Below are 14,150 nucleotides of genomic sequence, written 5' to 3'. Positions count from 1 at the left end.
CTCTGTAAAAACACTGTACCATAATCAACCACAGTATAGCCCTTAACAGGGACCTCAAAACAAATTCCAATGCCAGTTTTGGAACTCTCTTAGGAGGGATCCCTTTTTTAAGAGGTTGCAGGTTCGAGACATCGGAGGTTAAAAACCAATTACAAACAAGTTAAAATGGACAAAGTACTTTAAAAAATCCTCATTTGTTCACAGAAACAGAACAGCCCAATTTTCTCCTCTCTGAAATCCTCTTGTGGTCTTAACATTTATTTTTAAAAATAAAACAGTCCTTTGATTTCAAAAATGCAGTCTAGAAATGGAGACATAAGATACTTTTTGATCTGATTTCAACATTATTCTGATAATTGCACCAAAGTAGCCCATTTCCTTTGATGCTACAAACTTTGATGCTGAAGACTATTAATTTAGTCTGGACCGGTCCTCCAGACCTTCTGCACGGCAGACCATTTCTAGTCACTAGTCTCAGCTTACTACAGTGAAACCTAAACTCTTAAACCCTTTTGATCAAACCATTATTTTTTTTAAAAAAGCACATTAACCAATGACTAAGGCCAAAGGGGAGGAGATGTGATAAGAGGATACAAATATTTGAAGGGCAAACAGCGAGCAGACAAAGGAATGTGGGGAATGACAGAAATAATTACATGAAATTTGGAAAGGGAACACTTAAGTCTGATTTTATTAGGAAGCGTGTCCAAAAAGTTAGAGCCATAGACTGCAGTAGAGTCTTCCAAAGGAAGAAGATGAAGCCATGTATTTTTAGTGGTGGCCAAAACAATAGTAAATGTAACAGAACAATCCAACTGAGATTGGGGTTCCCTCATGCTAGGAGCTGTACAAATACATAGTAAGAGATAGTCCTGGCCCATAATAGCTTAGAACCTAAACAGACAAGTAGAAAGGTGAGAAAGTAAATAGAGGCACAGAGATGTACATGCCCTAGGTCTCCTGGGTCCCAGTCCAGTAGACTGCTCACAGAAACACAGTACCTCAATGGGCCGTAGGTGTACAAGATGCTCTCTGTTCGGAAGAATCTACAATCTAGGTTAGATACAACATGAAATGAGACAGCTTACAGCAATCAAGGGGAGGGAGAGCTATACAAGGTAAGGTGAGAAAGCGCATTCTTTTCAGGAGGTGCACATTATGTTATTGCCACTTTTTAAATTTTTCCTTATTTCAGAATTGCGAGGAGTCACAGGGAGAGAATGGGTCACCTTTTCCATAGCTAGTTCTATAGGTATGTCTACACTGTAATCAAAAGAGCACAATACCACATGCAGACAGGAACATGCTTGTACCGTTCAATCTTTAAAAAAGGGCATAAGCCTTTCAGGAATTTGCACACCAAATATTAAACAAAACCTTTGCACACTGGAAGTTAAACAGAACCCTTGAACTCCCTGGACTGCCGCCTAGAACCAGCACTGCATTCTCCATTACATGCAGCAACTTATTTCTAAGAGATCAGACAGGAGCAATACCGCTCAGCTTTTGTAGCATAACTTGCACCTTCTGTGTGAACACATCATTTGCTTGTCCGAGACGGCACAGAAATCTAGTGATCCTCGCACCTCCCCATGAAGGTCCCTGCAAAGAGGCCACCATCCATACTAACTAGAAAATATCTCATGTTTTGAGGGAAATCTCAACTGCCTCTTAATGTTGCAGCAGTTCAAGACTCTACAACGCAATGTATTGTAGGAAACAGTCTTGAGAAGCAGCATGGTCCAGTGGACCAAGAATGATGCTGAGAGCCTTGGGGTACTGAATTCTTATCCCGCTTCTGTCGCTTTGAAAAGTCACAACCTGCATGACTTAGTTTCCATACCTTAAAAAATGGAGCCCATTCTTCCCTACTCCACAGGATTGCTGCAAGGATTAGCATGCAAAGCACTCTGAAGATGCTGAGCATTACACAGGTGCTACATATCCAAAGCCCTTCATTTTTAGTTTTTATTTTGTTTAAAATTTCCTGGTGTTTATTCCAAAAATTAAACAACAGGTGAAAATCAGTGCAAAATGTAATAGTCTTCTGGGTAAATAGCAGCATTAAATTTGGGGAGCGGGAAGACAGGGGAAAAAAGCAACAAATAGAGAAAAGTAACAAGTATCAAATGGAAAAGCAGTTTAACGCTGTAGCTTGTTTTATGAACTGTACATTAAGAGTATGTACATGTATGCACATGCATGCTTCTGTATGCATCTTCCAAGACATTGCCTTATCCTAACAGATGGCCTCACATTTACACTTCAACTAATTTATTCTTCACATAAACATAGCTACCTGACGTACTGTATTGGATTAACACATTCAGTATTTTCATGTAGACTCACAGACTAATGGCAGAAGCAGTTTCTCCCCTGTCCCCCAAGCCTGCTCCTGTCCCCCACAGATCTTGGGTGCAGCCCCCCACCCCTGCGGAGGCCAGCCTCCCCCCTCGTGGGGGGGGGGGGGGCTGCGCAGTGCACCACAATGTCTTGGGACGGCCCTGGCCAGAAGGGACCACCATGATCATCTAATCTGACCTCCTGCACATTGTAGGCCATAGAACTTGGCTCACCGACTCCTGTAACACACCCCTAACCTGTGGCTGAGTCACCGAAGTCCTTAAATCATGAGAATTCACCACTTGCAAGTGTAAACTAGTGTAAGTGACCCATGCCCCACACTACAGAGTAAGGCAAAACACACCCTGGGTCTCTGCCAATCTGACCCTGGGAAAATTCCTTCCTAACCCCAAATATCACAGTCAGTTGGACCCTGAGCATTTTGGCCTGGACAGAATGCTCTGTAGTAACTCAGATCCCTCCCCATTTAGTGTCCCATCACCAGCCACTGGAGATATTTGCTGCTAGCAGTCACAGATTGGCTATATAGGCAGTCTCATCATACTACCCCGTCCATAAACTTGTCAAGCTCAGTCTTGAAGCCAGTTAGGGTTTTTGCCCCCATGGCTCCCCTTGGAAGGCTGTTAGAGAACTTCCTTTCTCTGATGTTTAGAAACCTTCATCTAGTTTCAAGCCCCTAAAAAAACAAAACAGCTGTTTTTGTAAAACTTGGGAATTTTACAGAAAAAAAAAAGTAGTTAAACTGAAGACAAAGGGACTTGTGCACATCATAACACATGCCCTCTTTTGCCTTGGATCCAACCATTCCCATCCCCTTTTCCCCTCTGTAACTTTCCCCTCTGTTTTCTTTTCCCATCATCTCTTTGACAGCTGGACTACTGCACAGGGGATTCAGCCCACACCCTCCTCATTAGAGCATAGACTGCCTTTCAAGAAGCTCTGGAAATGTCCATTCCAGGATATTTCATAAGCATTGAAAAACAACTGCAATGCAGGTGAATAAAGTTATCACCGAGGAGAGGAAAAGAAAAGACACAAAACTCCATGTGTTAACAGTGCCTGTGAGCTGTGACTGTGTCATTGCCCTGCTCATGGGCGGCAAGTTCTATGGGCCCGTGGTGCCCGGGCACCAGGAATATTCCTGTCCCAGGGGCCCAGCTCCAGCAAAGTTTCCCATCTCCCCCCCACACACACACACACCTCTCCCCCCCACCCCCGCGCTTCCCCCAGCCCCACCTGCTGCCCCCAGGTGATTTAAAACAGCCCGGGGGCTCCCGCCACCACCCAGCAGTGCAGCGGGCCTGAGCGGCTTCCTGCGCGCTCGTTCCATGTGGCTGCCGGCAGGTCCTTGCAGCCCACGTGAGGGGGTTGTGCCGCTGTGCACTGCCCCCACCCCAACGCCCCTGCGGCCAATGGGAAGCTACAGGGGCAGTGCCCGGAGACAGCAACTTGAGGAGACACCTCCTGGCCTGCCCCACCTAGGAGCCGCTGCCGGAGGGGATATCCCAGATAAGCATCGAACCCCCCCATCCACTTCCAGAGCCTGCACCCACACCCCCTCCGCAAACACACCCTTCAGCCCCCAAATTTCCTCCTGCACCCCCACCCCCCTTGTCCCCAAACTCCCTCCCAGAGCCTGCACCCCTCACCCCCTCCTGCACCCCACACCCCCTCCCCCCTAACTCCCTCTTGCACTCCCACCTCTCCCCTGCACCTACTTTTGTCCCCAAACTCCCTCCCAGAGCCTGCACACCCACCCCCTCCTGCACCCCACACCCCCTCCCCCCTAACTCCCTCTTGCACTCCCACCTCTCCCCTGCACCTACTTTTGTCCCCAAACTCCCTCCCAGAGCCTGCACACCCACCCACTCCTGCACTCCCGCCCCCTTCCCAGAGCCTGCACCCAGGACCCAAACTCATTCCCAGAGCCTGCACTCCAGACCCCATCCCCTACCCAAACTCCCTCCCAGAGCCCAACCTCTCACCCCTTCTGCACCCAAATTCCCTTCCAGAGCCTGCACCCTGCACCCCAATCCCCTGCCCCAGCCCAGAGCCTGCACCCAAACTCCATCCAGAGCCTGCACTCCAGACCCCGTCCCCCACCAAACTCCCCCCCAGAGCCTTAGGCAGGTGTGTGGGGGGAGTTTGCAGGGTGTGGGGGAGGGGTTCTGGGTGTTCTGGGCACCACCAAAATTTCTACAAACCTACCGCCCCTGGCCCTGGTCCACAAATCGTTTAACATTAGCACCTACAAAAAACACTGAAGATTATGGTTCACTTTTATGGACCACCACTAGGTGGGGCACAGAGTTGTCTTTTATGTAACCAGGGACTTCCTCATGTCCTGAACTCCTGGGAACAGGATGGGGAAATCAACACAAGATTCCAACTGTATTAACTAAATAACTAATCAAAAGTATAAAATAAAATTCATATATAAAATCAAAATCAATCAGATCAAATTAATCTAATCATCAGGTTGACTGAACCACATAAAATAAACCAAAAATTCTTTGTAAGATTTTTCTAATAATTTGAGATAGGAGCAGTTTATCCATCCGCCCCAAAATAACAGGGCACAATCAAATCACAATGCTAGCTGATATATTTACATTCCTGCTTCATGCCTGATACAGGGAGCATCAAATCACTCCCACGTTGAAGATGATGTTGGGCCAACTCTGAGGCCAAACAAGGCTGCCTGTCCAAAGTACAACTTTATAACACATAGGCAACAATCTCTTCTCCCCACCCCACCATAGGGTTACATGAAATATTCCAATTCAATTCAAATGATACAGCTTGTTACATTCAAAATTCAAATACAAATTGTAGGTGAAAAGACCATGATTTCCCAGGGGAAACATACAACTCCTAACCATAAAATATACGCTTGTGTGATATTTTTAGACAGCGTGGCTATTTAACCTATGGCTGTTTCAAGTGTTTGAGAGATTATTTGACAGGTGTCATTCTCAGATAAACTCTGAGTTCTATACACACATGTGCTCACTACCAGGAATCTGCTGGAGTTAAAATAAATGTGTGCTAGACTGGTAAGGTAAAAATATGTCCTTCTGCTAGTAGAAACTGGAAAAACAAACCCAAAAGATCAATGCTTATGTAAGATGGTTGTCACGACTCTTGCAGTTTCATGAAGCTGTTTAACGGGGTGGCATGCACCTCTCACAAGCACCGCCTGGCTGGGTGTGTGTCTGCACCTCTCAGCTTGCAGTGACTTCTGTGAGCAGTTTCTCAGGTGAGTTTCAGTGACCCAGCCCTCAGACCGAATCACACACAGTTCATGTGAATCACGAACAAAGCAGACCCCTCCTGGGGTATCAGTCCAACAAGGCCCTTCTAGTGCCCTCAACAGTCCTGCTAGGGTCTGTGCCCCCAGGGCTCCCTCCTTGAAGACAATGTCTTTGCCCTCTCTGGGCCTTTTACTGACCCAAGCCCTCCAGCTGAGTCACTAACCGTTCAAGTCCCCTTCTGAGGGTGTATCAAGATCCAATAAAGTCCAGTATGACTGACCCTTTTCAGGGTCATCAATCCCCTCTGAGTGGAATAGTAGCCACATACTGCTGCATCCCCTTTAACTCTTTACTATGCTGCTACAGTTCCCTGAGCCACTTCCATGTAGCCCCAGCACCTTCACCAACCAATCATCTTACCTCAGGACATACAGCAAGTCCCAGCCAGGGGCTCCCTCTTGTTCCCCTAGTCCCTGCCAGCAACTGCTCTGTCCGCACTCATGTAGCTCCCTCAGCCAGCCAGGAACACCATTCTCACTCCTCCAGCTCCAGGGAGCAACTCCCTGACTCTGGCTCTGCAGTTCCTTTTATATGGCTGCTTCCCCTGCTGCTACTCTAGGCAGCCTGGAGGACTGCTCTACTGCTCCTTTCTGGGACAGGGTGTGGTAGGACCCTGATGCCTGCAGCAGGGGACCTCTGCACTTGGTACACTCTGTCACACGCTGGTACATGATCGAAATGATTAGACAGTTTCTGCAGCACAACTATTTTAGTGCTGACAGACTTCCTGGCTAGCTACGGGTCAACTTCCTTGTGGCTATGGAAACTTAAATGTGTGTTGCTGGACTCCTACTTGTCAGTGGCCAGTCAGGAAGGTAGAGGCAGCGCAGGCCTCTCTGTCAGACATGGTGGCATTGCACGACCAAAGGCCAGCAACCAGAAGCAAGCCATGGCTTCTTTTTTTTTTTTCCTTCAAATTTTGAAGATGGCAGCCTTGCTGTTTCTTCTTTCCTCAGGAGTCCCTTGGCAAATCAGAATGAGATATTCCCCTTCTGCAGTCATTGGCATCTCTGGAGTCTGATTACTCTCACTCCAACTTTATGCAAATGAAGAACTTCCCCCTTCCAATAATTTCTTGCTCAGAAAGTCCACAATTCAAAAGCAAATATGTACTCAACAGTCAGTCAGCAAGTCCATAGTTATTTTGAGAACTCTGTGGTCATGGCTGAGAGAATGTCTGGACTGACCCTTCTCCAAAAGTACTAAAAAATAATTTTAAAAAATCCTATAAAACTTGAAAAAGATTACAACATTCATCACCACCAATCACACATGCAGTCACCAACAGAGGAGCAGTTCCTTATTCTACAGACAGATGCTTAGAACCTCCCGCTTCGCATCTGGTACTCAGCAGCTCAACTCTGCATAGCATTTTTGACACACAAAATGTGGGTGCAAACGCAGACTAACTATGTCAGAGCAAAAGTTCTTGTCCTCCTAGAATCACAATTTTGGGGTCCAATTTTTAATATCTGGGTCTCTCACTACTTCACAACATACTCCTCTGATACTATCCCCACCAGCTCACCACCCACACTGCAAATCAGAAAAAACACAAGGATGGCTTGAGAAAAGGAAAATAATTTACAGCCTACTGGAAGAAACAAGAGCAAAAGCACACACACTCTTCATCACAAAGAAAGATCTGAACTGTTGTTCCCCTTCCCTACTCCCATTTTCTGTTTCACAGGGAGACTCAAACAGAAATATTGCCAGAAAGGATTGTTTAGATGTCTACGCTTCAATTGTTTCAGAGCTGGATTTGTGCGGAACCCCATCCTAGCAGGGTAGATGTGGTTCTTCATGCTTCCATGAGAGAGAAAACAGTTTCACAAAAAATGTTGATGTTCTTATTTCCAAGTTCTCTATTTTTCTCTCCCTCTCTTTTTTTTTTTTTTAATTTTGCACAATAGTTTTTTGTTTCATTTCTCAGAAACAGTTATTGAAATTTTTCATTTGGGTTTTTGATAAATGAAAACTTTCAACGTTTATTGTGAAGTTTCATTAAAGGCAAGAATGAACAATTTTTTGTGGAAAAAAATATTTTTTCTAAAAAACCCCCAACTCTGCTGAAAACCACGCAGTTTCCTCTGTGTGCAGGGAGGGAAGGCAAGTGGGATTTCAGGTGATGATATCTTATTATCCACGTAAAGCAAACAGGGTATAGGAATACAAGAATACGCAATATTTCCCCTCTCCTCACTGTGGAGCATGGCTACCGTTTCAGCTGACAACCACCCTGCCACCGGACAGGCGACCAACCGTATTTCCATGGTACTGTGTCTATGCAACCCATGTGCCTATTAGGGAGATACCTCTAAGAGCTCTAAGGGGTGGGAAGGAGGGGGGAAGGGAGGGAAGAATAGGAACGAGTGGTGTCTGAGTCATTGTTACCTGGCAAATGCATAATTAGCACTCCACATCCACAAGTTTCTGGATGTTGGGTGTGGTAATTTTGGGTATGGACAATAGATTCCCTTTAGCTAGACTCAGACTCCGTGAGGGCAAGTAGTCAGGGCAACTGCTTTAGAAAAGGCCATGTGCCCTGTGTGGGTGGGGGGAAGCTAAGCCACAGGGAAGAAAGTAGGCTGGTTTCCCCCTGACTCTGAAGCATTTTGCATCGTTAATCCTCCAACAGTGTTAATTACAGAAAGGGAAAACTAATTTTTTATTGTAATTGTATACTTGGAATGTGGTTTGATTTTAGCCCAACCGTTTTAGTTAAATTGTCTCAACTAGAACGATTCACCAACTTCTCTCTTATTTAAAGGCAATAATAGGGAAAGAATGAGTTGTATTTTGCTATTCTCCGTTTGTATTTTTCTTGTCACAGGGGTTTGTTTTTTTTTTAATCTATACACTTAAACGGAGTGGATGGTTAGCTGGGGAGCTGACTAGCTAACTGAGTGGTTTCAGCAGAGGAGGAGGAAAAGTCTGCATGGATTCCAACTGAAGAGTACTACAAGCAAGTGGAGAGAAGATGATGGTGCAGTCCTTTTGACTCAGCAGACAATAGATTTTGGTGATCAAATACTGTACCTGATGGCATGGCTACACTGGAAACTTCAAAGTGCTGTCGCGGAAGCGCTCCCGCAGCAGCGCTTTGAAGTGTGAGTGTGGTCACATGCAAGCGCCGGGAGACAGCTCTCCCAGCGCTCCTGGTAATCCACCTCCACAAGGGGATTAGCTCCCAGCGCTCGGCGCCCGTTTACACTAGCTTAAAGCGCTCTGACTTGCTGCACTCTGGGGGGTGATTTTTCACACCCCTGAGCCAGCAAGTTAGAGCGCTATAAAATATAAGTGTAGCCAAGCCCTGAGACCTAAGCTTTGGGAACTCTGAGTTTCTTCTCACTGTATTTCTGTGAGAATTGACCTGCTTCGATTTAATCTGTTTTCTTTATTTATGTTTATGTAGAACTGTGAAGATAATATATGTGGATTATAAAGTAGCCATGTTATGTTGTAGAAATTAAGTTATTATTATGTTGCTTTATCATTATAAGATTTTACAAAGTTGGTACTTAAGAATTAAGTAAATTTCTTTTGTTCTTTTTTGGACTTGATTGTGGAGAGGCTGATCCTGCACAATCATTGCTGAAAATCCTTCGTGACTGAATTCAGGGTCTCCAGGTACTTTTCTATGGAGTTGGGGTTTTTAGGCACTGGAAAAGGGCAGTGAAGTAAAATCTAGCCCACCCAAAGATTACACATGTACAGTTGTAAAGGATTCAGGGATCCTTTGGATAAAAAGCATTTTATGAAGCAGCATAAGTTAATTCCACTTGCATGTCAAGTGGCTGAACTCAGAAGCCAGCCAGATAGAAAAGAAAGTCCAGTTACAAAGAGTTGGAGCTCAATGGGTTTCTTTCCCCCATTTAAAAAAATTTGAAACTAAGGAAACTTTGGAAAAGAAACTGAGAGAACACTAAGGATTAACTGTTCTCTTTCCAAGTTTGCTGGAGTGCATCAATTCCCTTAAGCTGCAGAGACCACTTAAAGGGTGTGAACTGAATAAATCGTACTGGAACGGAGAGAACTGAGCACAGCAGTGAAGATAAGGACTGATTTGTCCAGATTTTTTTTTAAAAGTGACAAGTAGTAAAAGGTCTTCTGAGGGGAAAGCTGGCTAGTGAGAGAGGCCAAACAGAAATTGGAGTTAGGTGTGACAGAGATCAGCAAAGGCAGGAGTAAATAAGTATATAGCATTCAAAGAGTCTAATCAAACAGGGGACTGCAAAAAAGGGAGGGCTTTTGGATAGTAGGGCAGCTCAGTCTTTGCAGAGTACAAATGAGGAGAGGTCCACAGACAAAAATCAACTGTTGCAAAGAATGACTGTTTGAACGTCCAAGACAGGCTGCTCGAGAATATGCACAGCACTCCTCTTTATGAATGATGCCCACATGGACTACAGGTGAATGATGCTCAAGTTGATTTCCGACCAGCTGGGCAAAGGTGGGGGAAAGTGGGAGTGCGTGGAGAGCAGCTGAAGAGAGAAAAAGGCAGCCAACTGGAGCCACCCCAAAGGTAAAGACCCACAGCAAGACACAGCAGATGGGATTGAGGTAGGAAAACATGTTCAGGACCAAGATCTGTTACAAAAAGAGACCAGGACAAATTGGAAGGAGTTCTTTGCTGCACTGTTCTGGTCAAGGAGCTGGAAAGACCAAATGATGTAGAAAGAGCTAGAAATGTAGAGCCTGGCTACCAAACAGCTAAAAGAGGGACAACATGACAACAGCTTACAAATATCTGAAGGGAGAGAAATTATTTAGTGTAGTACACAGCAGCACAGCTTGGAGTGATGGAATCAAAGTTTAAGAAAGAAAACATAGGCTGGACTTCCCTATGGCCTGCTCCACTAGGATGTGGAAGAGTCTCCTAGGGGAAGTGGCAAGTGCCCCATTGTTAAGCACAGTTAAAAAGTATAATAACCCCATTAGAGAATGTACTGTAGGAAACAAATCTACAGTGTGCACAGGGGGTAGAAAAAGTGTCTTAAGAAAGTCATTCCCAATTCTAATTTCTACAATGCAGTCATTTTTCCATAGCACTGCAGACAATTAATGTTTAGGATTTAACGTCCCCCCAAAAATGTGCACAGGTATTTCTTATATTTCTTTTCCCTTGTTTTGCTATCAAGAACTTTTGTGCAGAAATAGGCTCTTTGAGGATCTATCTGCTTGCTAGAGAGGATTATTTATTTCCCCACCCGAGGCTGCTGGTGCTGTCCAAACAAGTTGCCACAGCAGACAATTGCAACATCTCAAAGGGAGGATAATGTTATCAGATGAGAAAGGAACCCTGTACCAGGGAAGAACACACAGACGCAGAATTGTTTCCAAATGCCAAGCAATGGTTTTCAGTATTTCATACAGGAGAGTCAGGAACTCCTAAATATAAAAGAAATGAACTGGAAAATTTTACCAGCTAAGTCCTGAGTTCAGGAAAAGGCACTATGCACACCACTCCCATTGAGAGGGCCACGCAGGAAGCCAGGGAAATCCAGACAGGAGGACAGAGCACCCACAAAACCTAGACTTCAACCAAAAGAAAGGACTTGGGGCTCCCCTGCACTGCTTCAGGCAATCACGGTGGGAAATGCAGCACCACACATTCAGATCTCTGCAGGTATATAAATGAGGAAATGATTTTCAAGATATTTGGCTCTATTTTTGTGTAGTTTTAACCTTACTTGTTTGTTATTCACTTGGGATAAATCAGTATTTATTTAAATTGAAGATTTTCTATTCCCATTTAAAACACCACAAAACAGAGCGAGGGAGGGAGAGAGAGGGGACTACTAGTTTTGTGTGCGAGCTACGTACTTGCCTTGATTCATGAATACTAGACTCCTGCAAGGGTAAGCAAGGAATGGAACCATTTCCCCAGCATGTACTGCTCACATGCAATGATTTATTACGTTAAAGTAATTACTGACACACAGTTCAGATTTATCTTCTGGGGAAGGACCTTTTTAAATTTCACATGGGAGCCTTTGCAGTGGCTACTCTCACAATAAATTCACCCAAATAAACAGATGCAAATCTTCTAAAGTGCAATCAGAATAGGGCAGGGAAAATTGGACAACAAATCTAATCCTCCAAATCCCTTAACCAATATCGACCTCAGTTGGAAACGAGGACGTTCAGTACTTTGAAGGTCTGAACCCTCGAGCTGCAAGTCATGGAAGAGAGAGTAAAATGTCACATAATGAGAGGACCAATCTAGGAACTAAGAAAAAATGGATACTGATCTATTCTGTAACTATTATTCTTCAAGACGTGTTGCACATGTCCATTGCACTTCAGATGTGTGCATGCCCAACACAGTTATCAGAGATTTTTTCCCTCCGCAGTACCTGTTGGGGTGGCACATGCGCCCTTCTGCTGCCTCATGTCACTGCATGAAAGTATAAAGGGCAGAGCCATCCCCAGTCCCCTTCAGTTCCTTTTTTACCAGACAGACTCCAACAGAGATGGGAAGGAAGGTGGGTCGTGGCATGGAGACGTGCAACACATCTTGAAGAACAGTTAGTCCCTGTTTCTTCAAGTGATTGCACATGTGCATTCCACTTCAGGGGACTCCCAGGCATTTCAATCTGCAGGCGGAACTGGAGTCTACCTGAGTAAGGATTGAAGGACCATACGCCGAAATCTGGCATCATCTCTAGATTGCTGAGATGGCATAACGTGAAGCAGAGATGTGTACTGAAGACGAATCTGAAGCTTTGCAAATGTCCAGAACAGGCACCTGGGCCAGGAAGGCTGCAGAGCGAGAGAGAGATCTGGTTTCATGTACTAGCGCTCTACTCAGTGGAGTTACATTAGCCAAATTGTAGCAACAAATGAATACAAGAGAAGATCCACAAGGAAATCATGTGAGAAGAGACTGGAAGGCCTTCCATTTTGCCCGCAACTGCCATCAACAGATGTGATGACAATCTGAATGGTTCTTTTGACATCAAACATGTGGAGTCTCCCTTCGTCGTTATGATTACGAGGCTCAGAAAAGAAAGTTGGTAAATATGTAGCCTGATTAATATGAAAGTGAGACATCACCTTGGTGAGGAACTTCAGATGAGGATGTAGATAAACTGTGTTCTTGTAAAAGACCACATGCACAGGTTCAGAAACCAGAGCTTGTACTTCACCCACTCTCCTGGCGGAGGTGATTAAGACCAAAAATTCTTTTCATTGAGAGATGGAGTAGTGAACGGGTAGTCAATAGTTTAAATGGGGGTGGGGGCATTAGCGTTGCTTAGATTAGGTTTAAGTCCCAAGGGAGGCAGGATCCTCCACTTGGGGAATATAACTGGTCCAACCCCTTTAGAACCCCGATCATCATTGGATTGGAGAAAAGACAGCAGTTATCCATTGCAGGTGAAATGACAAGACAGCTGCCAGGTGGACTTTTATGGAACTAATGGCAAGATCTTGTTGCTTCAGGTATAACAGACAGCTCCAGTCCACCGCATGTTGGATTCAGACTGGGGAAACACCTTTCGGCTGTGACCAGACAGGAAATAATCTCTTCCACTTTGCCAGGTAAGTATACCTAGAAGAAGGGAGGAGGGATAGCTCAATGGTTTGAGCATTGGCCTGCTAAACCCAGGGTTGTGAGTTCAGTCCTTGAGGGGTCCATTTAGGGATCTGGGGCAGAAATTGGGGATTGGTCCTGCTTTGAGCAGGGGGTTGGATTAGATGACCTCCTGAGGTCCCTTCCAACCCGGATATTCTATGATCAGGCTTTCTACTATTTAAAAACATATCTTGGACTCCCTTTCAACAAATTTCTTCTTGAGGAGTTAACCATGGAGCACCTAGGCTGTCAGATGAAGGGCCTGTAGGCTGGGGTGGAGGAGGTGATCGTGGTCCTGACAGATCAGGTCTGGTCCAGTTATAGTGTCACTGGAGCACTATGTGAGACAGTTAGCAGTGTGGAAAATCAAAGTTGCTGCAGCCACACCAGAGCTATGGGTATAACTTGAGCTTGGTCCTGCCCGACTTTCAGCAACACTCTGGGCAGGAGTGGAGCCAAAGGAAATGAGCACAGGAGTTTGACCTCCAAGATAGGAGGCAAGCACCTGTCAGAGACCCAGGGCTGTGACCTGCCTGAGAATAAAAATGATGACGCTTCCTGTTGATTTTTGTAGCGAACATGTCTATGAGGGGAGTCTCCCACCACTGGAAAATGAATCTGGCCACATCTGGACAGGGAGACCACTTGTGGTGACTAGGCTAAATGATCTACTTTATGTGGTCTGCCAAAGCACTCAATACCCAGGAGGGGAGAGACTGAGGTGGACTGAAAACCTGGATTTGTGCTGGAAATGGCCCAACTTGATGATCACTTTAGATAAGCTATTACCAGCAGGACAGTGGGGTGGGAGGAGGTATTGTTTTATGGTCTCTGTGCATATAATGTCTTCTGCAGTTTCCACAGTATGCATCCGATGAAGTGAGCTGTAGCTC

The 14,150-nt window shown here is 45.2% G+C and overlaps 1 protein-coding gene across 6 annotated transcripts in view; it reads right to left on the bottom strand.

Moving 5' to 3' along the window:
• The window catches only part of EXTL3 (exostosin like glycosyltransferase 3), a 221,763-nt gene that overhangs the window by 124,630 nt on the left and 82,983 nt on the right, over window positions 1–14,150 (bottom strand). The window contains exon 1 of one of the 6 annotated variants that reach the window (XM_077812346.1): window positions 12,301–12,360. The exons of the other annotated variants lie outside the window; for them this stretch is intronic. The gene's annotated coding sequence lies outside the window, so the exon portion shown is untranslated. Of the gene's footprint in view, window positions 1–12,300; window positions 12,361–14,150 lie in introns of those variants that run through there. 6 annotated transcript variants of the gene reach the window in all.

The sequence above is a fragment of the Eretmochelys imbricata genome, chromosome 3 (genome assembly GCF_965152235.1).
Source record: "Eretmochelys imbricata isolate rEreImb1 chromosome 3, rEreImb1.hap1, whole genome shotgun sequence".
Taxonomy (NCBI): domain Eukaryota; kingdom Metazoa; phylum Chordata; order Testudines; family Cheloniidae; genus Eretmochelys; species Eretmochelys imbricata.
Note: the sequence above shows the minus strand (reverse complement) of the source record. Positions and strands in the feature narration are given on the sequence as shown.